This window comes from Caretta caretta, chromosome 7, assembly GCF_965140235.1.
Source record: "Caretta caretta isolate rCarCar2 chromosome 7, rCarCar1.hap1, whole genome shotgun sequence".
In the NCBI taxonomy this organism is placed as follows: Eukaryota; Metazoa; Chordata; order Testudines; family Cheloniidae; genus Caretta; species Caretta caretta.
The window spans coordinates 25599287-25612629 of NC_134212.1; the positions used below are offsets into that span (position 1 = coordinate 25599287).

The 13343-nt window shown below is 41.2% G+C and overlaps 1 protein-coding gene across 3 annotated transcripts in view; it reads left to right on the top strand.

Annotated features, from left to right (window-relative positions):
- IL17RD (interleukin 17 receptor D) overlaps positions 1-13343 on the top strand; it is a 123541-nt gene that overhangs the window by 44835 nt on the left and 65363 nt on the right. The window lies entirely within an intron of this gene.

Here is a 13343-nt window from a genome sequence, read left to right on the forward strand (position 1 = left end):
CTAAAATTTATACTGGCATAACTATATGGGTCAGGGGTGTGAAAAAACCATACCCCCTAGCAACATAGCTATGCTCACAAAACTCTCAAGTGTAGATGCAGCTATGCCAACAGAAGACGACTTCTGTTGAGCTAATGTTGTTTGAAAAAGTGGTGTTCCTGTACGAGTAGAGAAAGCTTCTCCTTCTGTCAGTGTATGTTGCATCTACGCCAGGAGGCAAAGCATAGGCTCTGTAGTGTAGACATAGCCCATGAGTTAGAAGCAAGGGTCAAGATTTTTAAAAAGGGGGTCAAAATCCTGTCTCCCTGAAGTCGGTGGTAAAACTCATTTACTTAATTGAATTTCTCTTTGTGTGCCAAGAGTTTGGCTTCTACATCCATATTTAGGTGCCTAAATAAGAGGCCTGATTTTCAAAAGTGCCTAGCACGTAGCCCCTCATCTTGGCTTTAGTGGGAGCACTGGGTTCTCAGCGCTTTTGAAAATCAGGCCACTTATTTAGGCCTGCATCTAAATAAGGACTTGGGGATGGGATTTTCAAAAGCACCTAAATAACTTCGGAGTACAGGATGGGACTTTCAAAGTGCCTAAGAAGTTAGGCAAGGAACTTCCATTAATTTTCAATGGAACTTGCTCTCATAAGTCACTTAGCTCTTCTGAAAATTCCACCCAAAGAATGTAATTTTAGGCCCCTGTTTTTTTACAATCTGGGCAAAAAAGATGGAGGAAAATTTCCATTTGTGTCTGTGAAAATCTCTTACTAGATTAGGAAATGCACCACTTATAAAACAGCACCATTCTAAATGATTTACAATATTTAATTTTTTGATTGTGCTTGAGGATTTCAAAATGGTGAGCACTTCACAAGCATTAACAAAGACTTACAATCTTGTGAAGAAGACAGGATATATAGGAACCACTTCAGCCTCCTCTGAAAAGCAACTACCTCTGTGATGGAACGCAGCAATTATTTAACAGTGCATTGTAATGCTGTACGTTTTCTGACAAGAAATGAAGAATAGTATAACTCTAAGGGGAATTTTGACAGGCAGACTATAATTTCAAAAAGTATACTAAAATTACAAAACAGAACCATAGGGTCTTATATGACCATAAGTGGTCAAGGATCTCTGTTTCACATCTCATCCTAAAGACTACACCTCTGTCAACACATAACAAATGTGCTGGAATGTTGGTACCCTACTGACTTGGATTTAAGGGGCCTTTTGAATTGCTAAATCTTTGATTTTGTTTACAGCATCACATCTTTTTCTGAAGCCTCTTTATGGCATTACACAGGACATGTATTAACAGCTCAAGACAACATGGGGGGCAGATCCTCAGCTGTGTAAACTAGTGTAGCTCCACTAAAATCAATGAAACTACATTGATTTATGTCAATTGAGAATCTGGCCCTTATATCCTTGATGTTTTTGTCATGAATTAGTTTTTAGTGTCAGATTTTTTTGTTTGTTTAATAATAGAAAAATGTTTAGTAAGTGAAATAAATGTTGAAGACTATCAGGATTGTAAAAGCTGTTGCATCATAGTTGAAGCTCAGTTATTACAATTATGTCAGTTATCATATCCCTAGATTAAAGGCTGAGTTGTTAATATTCTGTAATTAACTTTGTGGGTTATCTATCTTTTGACTGGAATTAAATGTTAATCTCTCTCTCTCTCTCTCACCCCCCCACCCCCGCCTTACACACACGTAAGTCAAAATATCAACAAAACTTGACCCTTAACAGGTGACAAGTTATTATTCTATGCTGTTCCAGAACAGCAATGGAAACAAAACCTCTATCTTTTATTCATAAGTTAGGGATAATACAAGTCGGTATAGCTTAGGTTTTTCCATATAGTTGCATTTGTAAGAGTAATTCACTAATCATTCCATTCATTTTTGGGGTTCTTTTCGAGTAATGACCGCTAGCCGTGAAATGTCATGCAGAGATTTTAAAATGGGACATTCAGCTCACTAAAGAATGAGCTGCAAAGACAGAATTTTCTTTCTATTACTTTTTTGGCAGTAAAGGCAAGAATAGAAGCCACAAAATAAATGAGGCTAAAACCCAGTATAATCCAACAATGCTGATAGGTATGAATAATTATTTTTCAGATTAGCTGTATTATATTTGATATGAACATTTTGGTTAGTGGCTATTGTGTTCCACTCACATGCAGAACTTCACTATTGCAAATTCAGTGTGATAGTTTGTTAGTTTACTTTTCTTTTGGCTTGATGAGTTTTGGTTACAACAGAGAAAATAATTGTTTCAATATTTATGTTTCATATTTATTCCAAGTAGCTTTGTTGTTGTTGTGAGTTAATATTTACAATGGAAGTGGAAGCTTACAGCAGTGTTAGGACCCACTTCTCAAGTTAGTACAATAACAGGAAATTTTCTGTGTAGTAGATGAAGGACTGGAAGTGCTTTATATATCATATTTATCTTCCTGTTAAGTGTTCAAGGATTAGGTTTTTATACATTCATGTTAGCTCTGAAAAAAGGAAGTCTGGTAAAGATTGTAAGAACTACTGCTTTGATTTAACTTGCTAATCTTTATAGTTGAATGTTTAAACTCTTAAATCTTATGCTGCAATTCTGACTTCCTGTGTGTGTTGTTTAACTGAAATGGCTGGCAGGAGAAAACCTGTGCACAGCATTAACTTTATCCAAAGTCTTGTTTGTTTGGAGTAATTTTTTCATATAGTAAAATGCTCAGTGTACTATATGGGGCTCATGTTAAAAAAAAGTTTGTAAATCTTTTTCACATATTGTCAAATTCAAAAGACTTTTTTTTTTTTTTTCAGAATTTGATCAAAGTAGCATAACCTGTGCCTCTGTTTTTGTTACACACACTGAAGGTCTGTGGATAACATTACATTTTTTCAGAATGAAACTGAACACTTCAAATCCCTAAAGCAGTCTCAAATTTATGGTTAATAAAAGAATTTATTGTACTCGATGTCATCTGTTATATCACTCTGGGAACAGAAACTGGCAGTGAGTGGACAGGAAATATTTCCATTTCAAATCGCTTCAATCTTATGGTCTAGGGCAAAAGTTTCTGATTTCAGCAAAGTCACTGTGAATAGCAATTTAATTAAGCACTTTTAGTTGATTAAATGTGTATTATGTCTTTTCAAACAATATTAGTTTCTTTTTGATTATGGCATTTAACATAAATGTATTATTTAAATGATTACATGTCTTATATTTGCTGTATTTCTGCATTGATTACTTAAAACATTTTTTATTGTCAGAAGGAATAGTAATTGTGTGTTTCCAGGTAAATGTCTGTATATGCCAAGAGAACAGCAGTAAGATGAGTTAGTGTACCATGGCCAAGCTACTTCAAAGTTTCAGACCTTTGTATTTGTAATCAGTTACTTTCTGAATAAAGAAAAAGCTCCTGTCTGGTGATTAGGTCCTTCTAGCTTAATGCATTTCTTACACTTGAAAAAGTTAAACAGTTTATTTTGAAGTGTGCTATCTATAGTGTGTGACTTTTATTAATGGAAACTGCTTGCTGTCAGATTTGAGTTTCTATACATATTCACACATTAAATAGTTTTTAAAATGTTTTCAATCGTTTAAAACATAAAACTGTGCAAATAGTAAAATGGAAATGCAAATTTTGAGAAAGATGGTGACCAGGGGAAAGGACACTTTGTTCTCTTACTTTAAAAAGTTAACAAATAAATTGTCCTAAAACATCTTTTCATTGTTGCCTGTGAATACGTATGTTGCAAAATGTAGTGTCTGCTAGTCTGATAAAATTTGTATTTAATCCTTTATAGACAAAGAAAAAAAATGCAGAACAAGCTTCTTGCAGATTCCATACTGACTTTATTGTCAGCTTATTGGGAAAAGTAAAGTAAAACAAAACAGAAAAACAAGTGTTTTGAAGTAAGGGTGACAGTTTGACTCTCCACTTTTCATTGCAGACCAGGTTACTTCCCATTATTTTAAGGAAAATTTGGAGAGGGAAGCGGTGGGGGGGGTGGGGGGGGGAGAGGGTATAGAAGAGAGGACTCCCATCAGATGGTGTCCATGTGGATAATGTTTGTCACTTCAGACCTCGCTTCCTGATAATATACAAAATAAAAGCTAGAAGGGGTTGCTATCCTTTGGAAGAAATCTGCATGTTAGTGCCCTTTTGTCACACTGACATATAGAATACAGGGAAATCAATTATCACTAGCAAAATAGGTGTTTGAAAAAGTAGACAAGTATCCTACTTGTATTGTTAAGAACTGTCTTATGCAGGGATTGTGTAGGACACTTAGCAATAAGCACTAAATAAAAACCATGCACAGATAGGTAAGACCTAATTTAGTAAAGTAGTTCTAAGGAATACATTCCTAAACAGGAAAATAAATTTTTTTGTTTAAGAACAACTTACCCCGTTGAAAAAAATAATTGCTGTGAAATAATACAGTATACAGATTCCACTATAGCAGTAGTTCCCAAACTTGTTCCACCACTTGTACAGGGAAAGCCCCTGCCAGGCCAGGCCAGTTTGTTTACCTGCCGCATCCACAGGTTCGGCCGATCGCGGCTCCCAGTGGCTGCAGTTCGCTGCTCCAGGCCAATGGGAGCTGCTGGAAGTGGTGCGGGCCAAGGGACATATTGGCTGCCACGATCGGCTGAGCCTGCGGACACGGCAGGTAAACAAACCGGCCTGGTGCGCCAGGGGCTTCCCCTGCACAAGCAGTGGAACAAGTTTGGGAACCACTGCACTATAGGTTTGTTTCACATTATTTGTATTATAGTATCACCTGAAGACCCCAGCTGAAATTGTGTCCCATTGTGCTAGGAGCTGTACATGCACAAGATAAGTCCCTGTTTTGAAGAGTTTACAGTCTAATTAGATCTGACAGAGAAAGGTTTGGAGAAAGGAAATATTATTAATCTGAATTTACATATGGAGAGCTGAGGTTTCTAGAGACGAAGTGATTTGCCCAGAGTCACACAGGGACTCTATGACCAAGTCAGGAAATGAACCCACAAAAGCTCAGCTTCTAACCCTGAGTCCGACTGTTTTCTTTGCAGCACACCCAGTCCTTGTCAGCCCAAGAAATGAGGAAGTGGACCTAAGTATGAAATCCGTTCCTCATTTGGGATGTTTGGTCAGACTCTTGTTGTTCTTTTATGGGATTATTTCACATTATAGATTAATGGTAAACAATTGATTATTTATATGAAAGCTGTTTTAAATTCAGAATGAAGAAAATCTGAATCTCATTTGTAACTTTATTTTATTTATTTATTTATTTATTTTTGCACCACTTCAGTTTTTAAACTGGCCAATCCAGTTTTAACCAAATGTGGAATATAAGAAACAGTTACTCCCCAACTGAGACTTTTATGTACCAAGATTTGGGTCAGAGCAAGTCTTTGTCAAAAGGGGCGTACAATGGAAGTACTGCCAGATCTGAACTGTAGCAGTGCAAATGGCAACACTATATAGTAACATAAGGTCCTGGCAAGTTGTTATGGCCTGTGTGAGATGGTGAATTTGACTACAAATATCACATTTCATGTCAGGTAATATAACAGTACGAAAATAACAATTAGTAACCAGCGTCTTACTTTATGGATAGAACATGTAACCTTAGCTTTGGCCTGCTTTCAAATGTACTTAACATTACATTTTGTAGGAAAAATGGAACTCTTAAACTGTTTCACTTATTCAGGTGTATTGTAAAGTGTGGTATCCAGAGGGTGTAACTTTTATTAGTGGAAACTGAATGCAGTCAGACTAGAGTTTAAATAATATTTAAAACATTAAAATAAATTTTTGTATTTAGATACCCTTTTGTAATAGTTAAAAAATTACAGGAATTGATAGCATATAACAGCTCTAAAGGAGTAGAAGTCAGCATTTGTTACTGCAGGCACAACATGCTGAAGAATCAGAGAGGGCAGTGCAGAACGGGGAAGAAAATTGGCAGCATGTGACCTCCAGAAGAAGAAAGAGGAGAACCCATGTACCCCCGACGCAGATAGAGATAAGAAACTATTGTCAGGCTCTCTGCACAGGTACTATGGTGGAGAATGGTTTGGAAGAGTCATCAGAGGGAAGGGATCAGAAGGAGACCCCATTGACTGGAAGGCATGGGATGCATTGTCCTAGGGATGGGGCTTCCACGACCACCATTCCCAAGAGGAGGAGATCCCTCTTAAGGGGGACAGAGTCATCCATCTGCCGTCCAGACCGGGAGACTCGAGAAGCATGCTGCTTGCCTGGAGCTAGAATTCAGGATGTAATAGAGTGTCTGCCAAGACTGATGGAGCCCTCGGACTGATACCCCTTCCTACTTCTCCACGTGGGCACCAATGATACCGCCAAAAATGACCTTGAGTGGGTCACTGCAGACTACGTGGCTCTGGGAAGAAGGATAAATGAGTTTGAAGCGCAAGTCATGTTCTCGTCCATCCTTCGTGTTGAAGGAAAAGGCCCAGGTAGGGGCCATCTAACTGTGGAGGTAAATGCATGGTTATGCAGGTGGCGTTGGAGAGAGGGCTTTGGATTCTCTGACCATGGGATGTTGTTCTAGGAAGAAGGATTGCTAGGAAGAGATGGGATCCAACTAACTAAGAGAGGGAACAGAGTAACAGCCGTGTTAGTCTGTATTCGCAAAAAGAAAAGGAGTACTTGTGGCACCTTAGAGACTAACCAATTTATTTGAGCATGAGCTTTCGTGAGCTACAGCTGAGCTACGATGAAGTGAGCTGTAGCTCACGAAAGCTCATGCTCAAATAAATTGGTTAATCTCTAAGGTGCCACAAGTACTCCTTTTCTTTTTAAGAGAGGGAAGAGCATCTTCACAGGCAGGCTTGCTAATCTAGTTAGGAGGGCTTTAAACTAGGTTCACTGGTGGATGGTGACCTAAGCCCAGAGGTAAGTGGGATACTGGAAGAAACACAAGGAGGAGGGTGCAACAGGGGAGGCCTCCTGATTCATACTGAGAAAGTAAGGCAATTGGCTAGTTATCTTAGGTGCCTGTATATGAACCCAAGAAGCCTGGGAAACAAGCAGGAAGAATTGGAAGTCCTGGCACAGTCAAGGAACTATGATGTGATTGAAATAACAGAGACTTGGTGGGGTAATTCACATGACTGGAGCAGTGTCATGGATGGGTATAAACTGATCAGGAAGGACAGGAGAGGGAGAAAAGGTGGAGGAGTTGCACTGTATGTAAGAGAAAAGTATGATTGCTGAGAGCTTCAGTATGAAACTGGAGAAAAGCTTGTTGAGAGTCTTTGGGTTAAGTTTAGATGTGAGAGCAACAAGGGTGATGTCATGGTGGGTATCTGCTCAAGACCACCAGACCAGGAGGATGAGGTAAATGAGACTTTCTTCAGACAACTAACAACAGTTTCCAGATCACAGGCCCTGGTTTTTATGACATCTGCTGGGAGAGCAGTACAGCCGTGCACAAACAATCCAGGAAGTTTTTGGAGAGTGTTTGGGACAACTTCCTGGTGCAAGTGCTGGAGGAAACAACTAGGGGCCTTGCTCCTCTTGACCTGCTGCTCACAAACAGGGAAGAATTCAAAGGGGAAGTAGAAGTGGGTGGCTACCTGGGCAGCAGTGACCATGAGATGGTCAAGTTCAGGATCCCAACAAAAGGAAGAAAGAGCAGCAGAATATGGACCCTGGACTTCAGAAAAACAGACTTTGACTCCCTCAGGGAACTGATGGGCAGAATCCCTTTGGAGGCTAATCTGAGGGGGAAAGGAGTCTAGGAGAGCTGGCTGTATTTTAAAGAAGCCTTACTGAGGGCATAGGAACAAACCATCCCGATGTCCAGAAAGAATAGTAAATATGGCAGGCAACCAGCTTGGCTTAACAGAGAAATCTTCAGTGGGCTTAAATACAAAAAAGGAAGCTTACAAGAAGTGGAAACTTGGACAGATGACTAGGGAGGAGTATAAAAATATTGCTCAAGCATGCAGGGAAGTAATTAGGAAGGTCAAAGCACAATTGGAGTTGCAGCTAGCAAGGGATGTGAAGGGTAACAAGAAGGGTTTCTACAGGTATGTTAGCAACAAGAAGGCGGCCAGGGAAAGTGTGGGACCCTTACTGAATGGGGGAGGCAACCTAGTGAGAGATGATGTGGAAAAAGCTGAAGTACTCCATGCTTTTTTTGCCTCGGTCTTCACAGACAAGGTCAGCCCCCAGACTGCTGCACTAGACAGCATGGTATGGGGAGGAGGTGAGCAGCCCTCAGTAGTGACAGAACAGGTTAAGGACTATTTAGAAAAGCTGGACATGCACAAGTCCACGGGTCCGGATCTAATGCATCCGAGGTTCCTGAGGGAGTTGGCTGATGTGACTGCAGAGCCATTGGCCATTATCCTTGAAAACTCGTGGTGATTGGGGGAGGTACTGGACGATTGGAAAAAGGCAAATATGGTGCCCATCTTTAAAAAAGGGAAGAAGGAGAATCCGGAGAACTACAGACCAGTCAGCCTCACCTCAGTCCGTGGAGAAATCGTGGACCAGGTCCTCAAGGAATCCATTTTGAAGCACTTGGAGGAGAGGAAGGTGATCAGAAACAGTCAACATGGATTCACCAAGGGCAAGTCATGCCTGACCAACCTGATTGCTTTCTATGAGGAGATAACTGGCTCTGTGGATATGGGGAAAGCGGTGGACGTGATATACCTTGACTTTAGCAAAGCTTTTGATACAGTCTCCCACAGTATTCTTGCCAGCAAATAAAAAAAATATGTATTGGATGAATGGACTATAAGGTGGATAGAAAACTGGCTAGATCGTCTGGCTCAAAGGATAGTGATCAACGGCTCGATGTCTAGTTGACAGCCGGTATCAAGTGGAGTGCTCCTGGTGTCAATCCTGGGGACGGTTTTGTTCAGCATCTTCATTAATGATCTGGATGATGGGATGGATTGCACCCTCAGCAATTTTGCGGATGACACTAAGATAGGGGGAGAGGGAGATATGTTGGACAGTAAGGATAGGGTCCAGAGTGACATAGACAAATTGGAGGATTGAGCCAAAAGAAATCTGATGAGGTTTGACAAGGACAAGTGCAGAGTCCTGCACTGAGGACGGAAGAATCTCATGCACTGCTACAGGCTGGGGACAGACGGGCTAAGCAGCAGTTCTGCAGAAAACGACCTGGGGATTACAGTGGACGAAAAGCTGGATATGAGTCAAGAATGTACCCTTGTTGCCAAGAAGGTTAATGGCATTAGTAGGAGCATTGCCAGCAGATCGAGGGAAGTGATTATTCCCCTCTATTCCCCTGTATACAGCACTGGTGAGGCCACATCTGGAGTACTGTGTCTAATCTTGGGCCCCACACTACAGAAAGGATGTGGACAAATTGGAGACAGTCCAGCGGAGGGCAACGAAAATGATTGGGGGCTGGGGCACATGATTTATGAGGAGAGGCTGAGGGAACCATACTGGGCTTTTTTAGTCTGCAGAAGAGAAGAGTGAGGTGGGATTTGATAGCAGCCTTCAACCACCTGAAGGGGGGTTCCAGAGAAGATGGAGCTCTGCTGTTCTCAGTGGTGGCAGATGACAGAACAAGAAGCAGTGGTCTCAAGTTGCATTTGGGATGTCTAGGTTGGATATTAGGAGAAACGGTTTCACTAGGAAGGTGGTGAAGCACTGGAATGGGTTACCTAGGGAGGTGATGGAATCTCCATTCTAGGAGGTTTTTAAGGCCCGGCTTGACAAAGCTCTGGCTGGGATGATTTAGTTGGTGTTGATCCTGCTTTGAGTAGGGGGTTGGACTAGATGACTTCCTGAGGTCTCTTCCAAGCCTAATCTTCTATGATTCTATGAGTTTGCCAATACAGATGTATTTAAAAAACACACATTATTTGCTTTATTGTTCTAAACTCTGATAGGATTTAGCAATATTTTTTAAAAAATTCAATTGTTTGAGCTAGATGAATACATAGCAGTATCTGAATACGTTGTTCTTCTTTCCTCTTCCCACTAAAACAGTTGAAGTCATAAAGAAAAGCCACAGTCTTGAAGGCAGACACAGCTATGGACGTCTAAATAGGTGCTTGGATAACATGGCGATAGACTCAAAATAAAGACTTAGGAGTTTTGTTTCAATCTAACTGAGGGAGACACTCAGCTTTGACAATTGATTCTCTTTGCCTGCTCCTTTGTGAGGTGAAGTGTGGATGTTTCTTATTCAACACTAGCAGCTGATCTTGTGAATTGTTCTTCTTTGGTTCCTAGATGGCTACATTTTGGTTGACATCACAATTGCAGATTCTTATTATTATCACTTGGCATAGCTTTGGGTACTTCAAGAGATTGGTAAGGGGAGGGCTGCAGACCACTGGTTGAGAGGAACCATTTCCTTCAAGCTGTCCTTTTGGGGGTCTCTAGAGTGTGCATTGCAGACCACTGAAACTCTGAGTTGTTTTTTTTACATTCTGGCAGCAGATTTTGTTTGGCTGCTAACATGAAGGCCATGGTCACCGGGTGAACTGTAATAGCTTCTACCGGTACTATACTTCCTGACAATTGCAAGTTCCGCAGCTGCAACCAGAGGGCCATCAATGGGGCTTGTGTCTCTTGAAGTTCAAACCTGTCACCAGCAATCAAAATGACCGAAGTGTGGAACACCTGTATTTTGTTGCTGAGTGCACCATAATGGATATATGATTGTTGTTATTAACTATAAAATATGTTTTAAAGGATTTTTTTATTTGTTAAATCATGTTTTTTTTAAAAAAATCTGGAAAAAACAAATTCTGTCACATGCAGCCACTTGAGTTATGTAAGTGCAACTATTTCCTGAATTAAGAATCTTGGGTCCTATCCCTTGCTGTGGGATGAGACTGTAACATAGAGCCCAGAGATAAGGGAACTAAAGCATTTACATTTAGCGTAGGCAGTCTGAAAGGCAGTATAGCTGAAACTGTTCTATCCCTGCTGCTGCCTGAAATCATCTTATACAGTGTCTCCATTAAGTTGTTTGTAAAATGAGGGAACAGGAAAATATCTGACTGCCTTCCAGGGGGGACGTACGAGGAACTGTTGTTTGGTATATTATCCATCTTTCCACAATACTAAAGATACTGAACCTATAGTCACAGACTCTTCCTTCCTTCTGATCCACAGCACCTTTGCATTGCCACGTAGAAGATGTGTACTAGATATCAAGTCTAGTTTCTCATTACATGAGCAGTTACACTCTGAATGCTATGAAGGCAGCACATTTAGCCACTCAGGAACGGGGGGTACTCAGTGACAACACATATAGCAGTTCTCGCTGACTGTAGTGGATTTGAAAGGAAGCTCTGCCTCTTGGTGCTACGAAGGATATATCTACACTACAAAAAAGACCCCCATTGTAGTGAGTCATCTTCTTCGTTTTTTGTGTTGCTGGTGTAGAGCAGCAACTATAATTTCACCTGAAGTTGATTGAGGCAGATGGCAACCTAAGGAGTGGCAGAATTTATTGCAGTCATGTGTCCTTCATATTTATCAATTGGGCGGTAGCTGGTGATACCTTTGATGGTCTGTCGTGGGGAGCCACACTTGCACACCGAGGGGTCCTTGATTTTCCATTTGTGCATTAGATGTCCGCATCTACCATGGTTGGTTTGGATTTGGTTCAGAGTTGACCAAGATGCACGTGGAAGGTCAAACCCAGGAACCTTCTGCATGGGATCCAGCACAAGGTGCTTATTTTTTAAGTTTTGTTTAGCCCAATCTGCTTTCCAAGCCTCCTCCTGATCATAGTCTGATTGCATGAGGTTAAGCGAATATTCCCAGAAAGACTTGCGGGGCTTGAGACTTGTGGGGTGAAGGGGAGCATTGTCGAGGTCTTGGTGGAAAACAAAACATCTATTTTCGTGGATTTGCTGAGCCTCGCAGAGTGTAGTAGCTGTTCGGCATATTGGCAGGGGAGCGATGTTAGAACAAGTAGCCATGGTGTTGGAGTCAACTTCAGCTGGGTGTCAGCAAGTTGCGTGTAGCTGTGTCTGCTCCATACCGGTGCACAGTATTTAGCTACTGAATATACAAGTGCCATTGCAGATGTTCGCAACACTGATGCCATTGCACCCCAGGTTGTACCTGCTAGTTTCTGAATTATGTTGGCTCTTGTTTTAATCTTTGCAGCTATCTTCTTAAGGTGATCATGGACGGTGAGGGTGTTGTTGAGTTTCACTCCAAGGTATGTTGGGGTGTAATCATGTCGCACATTTTTACCACAGGAAGCTACTGTCAGTGTGTTTTTGGCACTCCTATTATCAAGATGAAATGCACTTACTATTGTTTTTCCAGGGTTTGGTGTGAGCCTCCATTTCCAGAAGTATTATTCCATAGTTTGGAGATCGTCAGTTAATGCTCTCTCAATGTCATGGAGGTTTGGTGCTTGGATTGTCATGGCAAGATCATCTGTATATCCAATTTTTTATGGTTCAGCTGGAGGCATGTCACTTATGTAAATATTAAAAAATGTTGGCGTGAGTTCAGAGTCTTGTGGTAGCCCATGGTTTATGGTTTGGGGTGAGCTGATCGTATTACGCAGGTACACCTGTAGGCTTCTGTTACTCAGCATGGTCCACAGCAGGTGAAATGTTTGGTAGCAAGGTATATTTTTGCAAGTTTCAGCATCAGGCCCTTAATCCATACAGTGTCATACGCGGATGACAGGTTTCAAATACTGCACCAGTCTTTAGGTTTCTTTCTGATAGCCAGCCTCAATGTGAGTTGTGAGTGCCAGAACTTGGTTGCAACAACTATGTTTTGAGCGGAAGCCTGCCTGAGGGTGGTATTTTGAGGATGATACATTCAAGAAGTTTATAGGTTGCCCACAGTAGAGAAATTGGCCAGTAGCTTCCCAGTTTCATCAGTGGGTTCCCAGGCTTTGGTAATTGCGCCATATTTCAGTGGTCCATACTGTCCTTAAGGTAGCCTAGTACAATGTTGCTAGCCACTGAAGTTCTTTGGGGCTGAGATGGTGGAGGAATTCTGGCAGAATACCGTCAGGGCCTGCAGCCTTCCTTTTTTTTCATAGTTCGACAAGTTCTTCTTTTACTTCCTCAAAACTGACAGTGGAAGGTTTCTTGGATTGATGCTAGTGTCCGGTAAAGTTGTTGATGCACTTCTCTTTTCGTGTGTTTATAGAGTGGTCCTTTTGTGTACTCCAACAGTTTGGAGGCCGTTGAGTTTGGCTGAATTTTTGATGGCTGATACGTTTTGGGATTAGCAGCCCAAAGGCGTTGCAGTAGTGTCCAGGCTCGATGACCTGTATGTATAAAATCAAGGTTTTGACTCTGTGCGTGGAATGGTACTACCTTGTCTAGTAACTTTCAGTC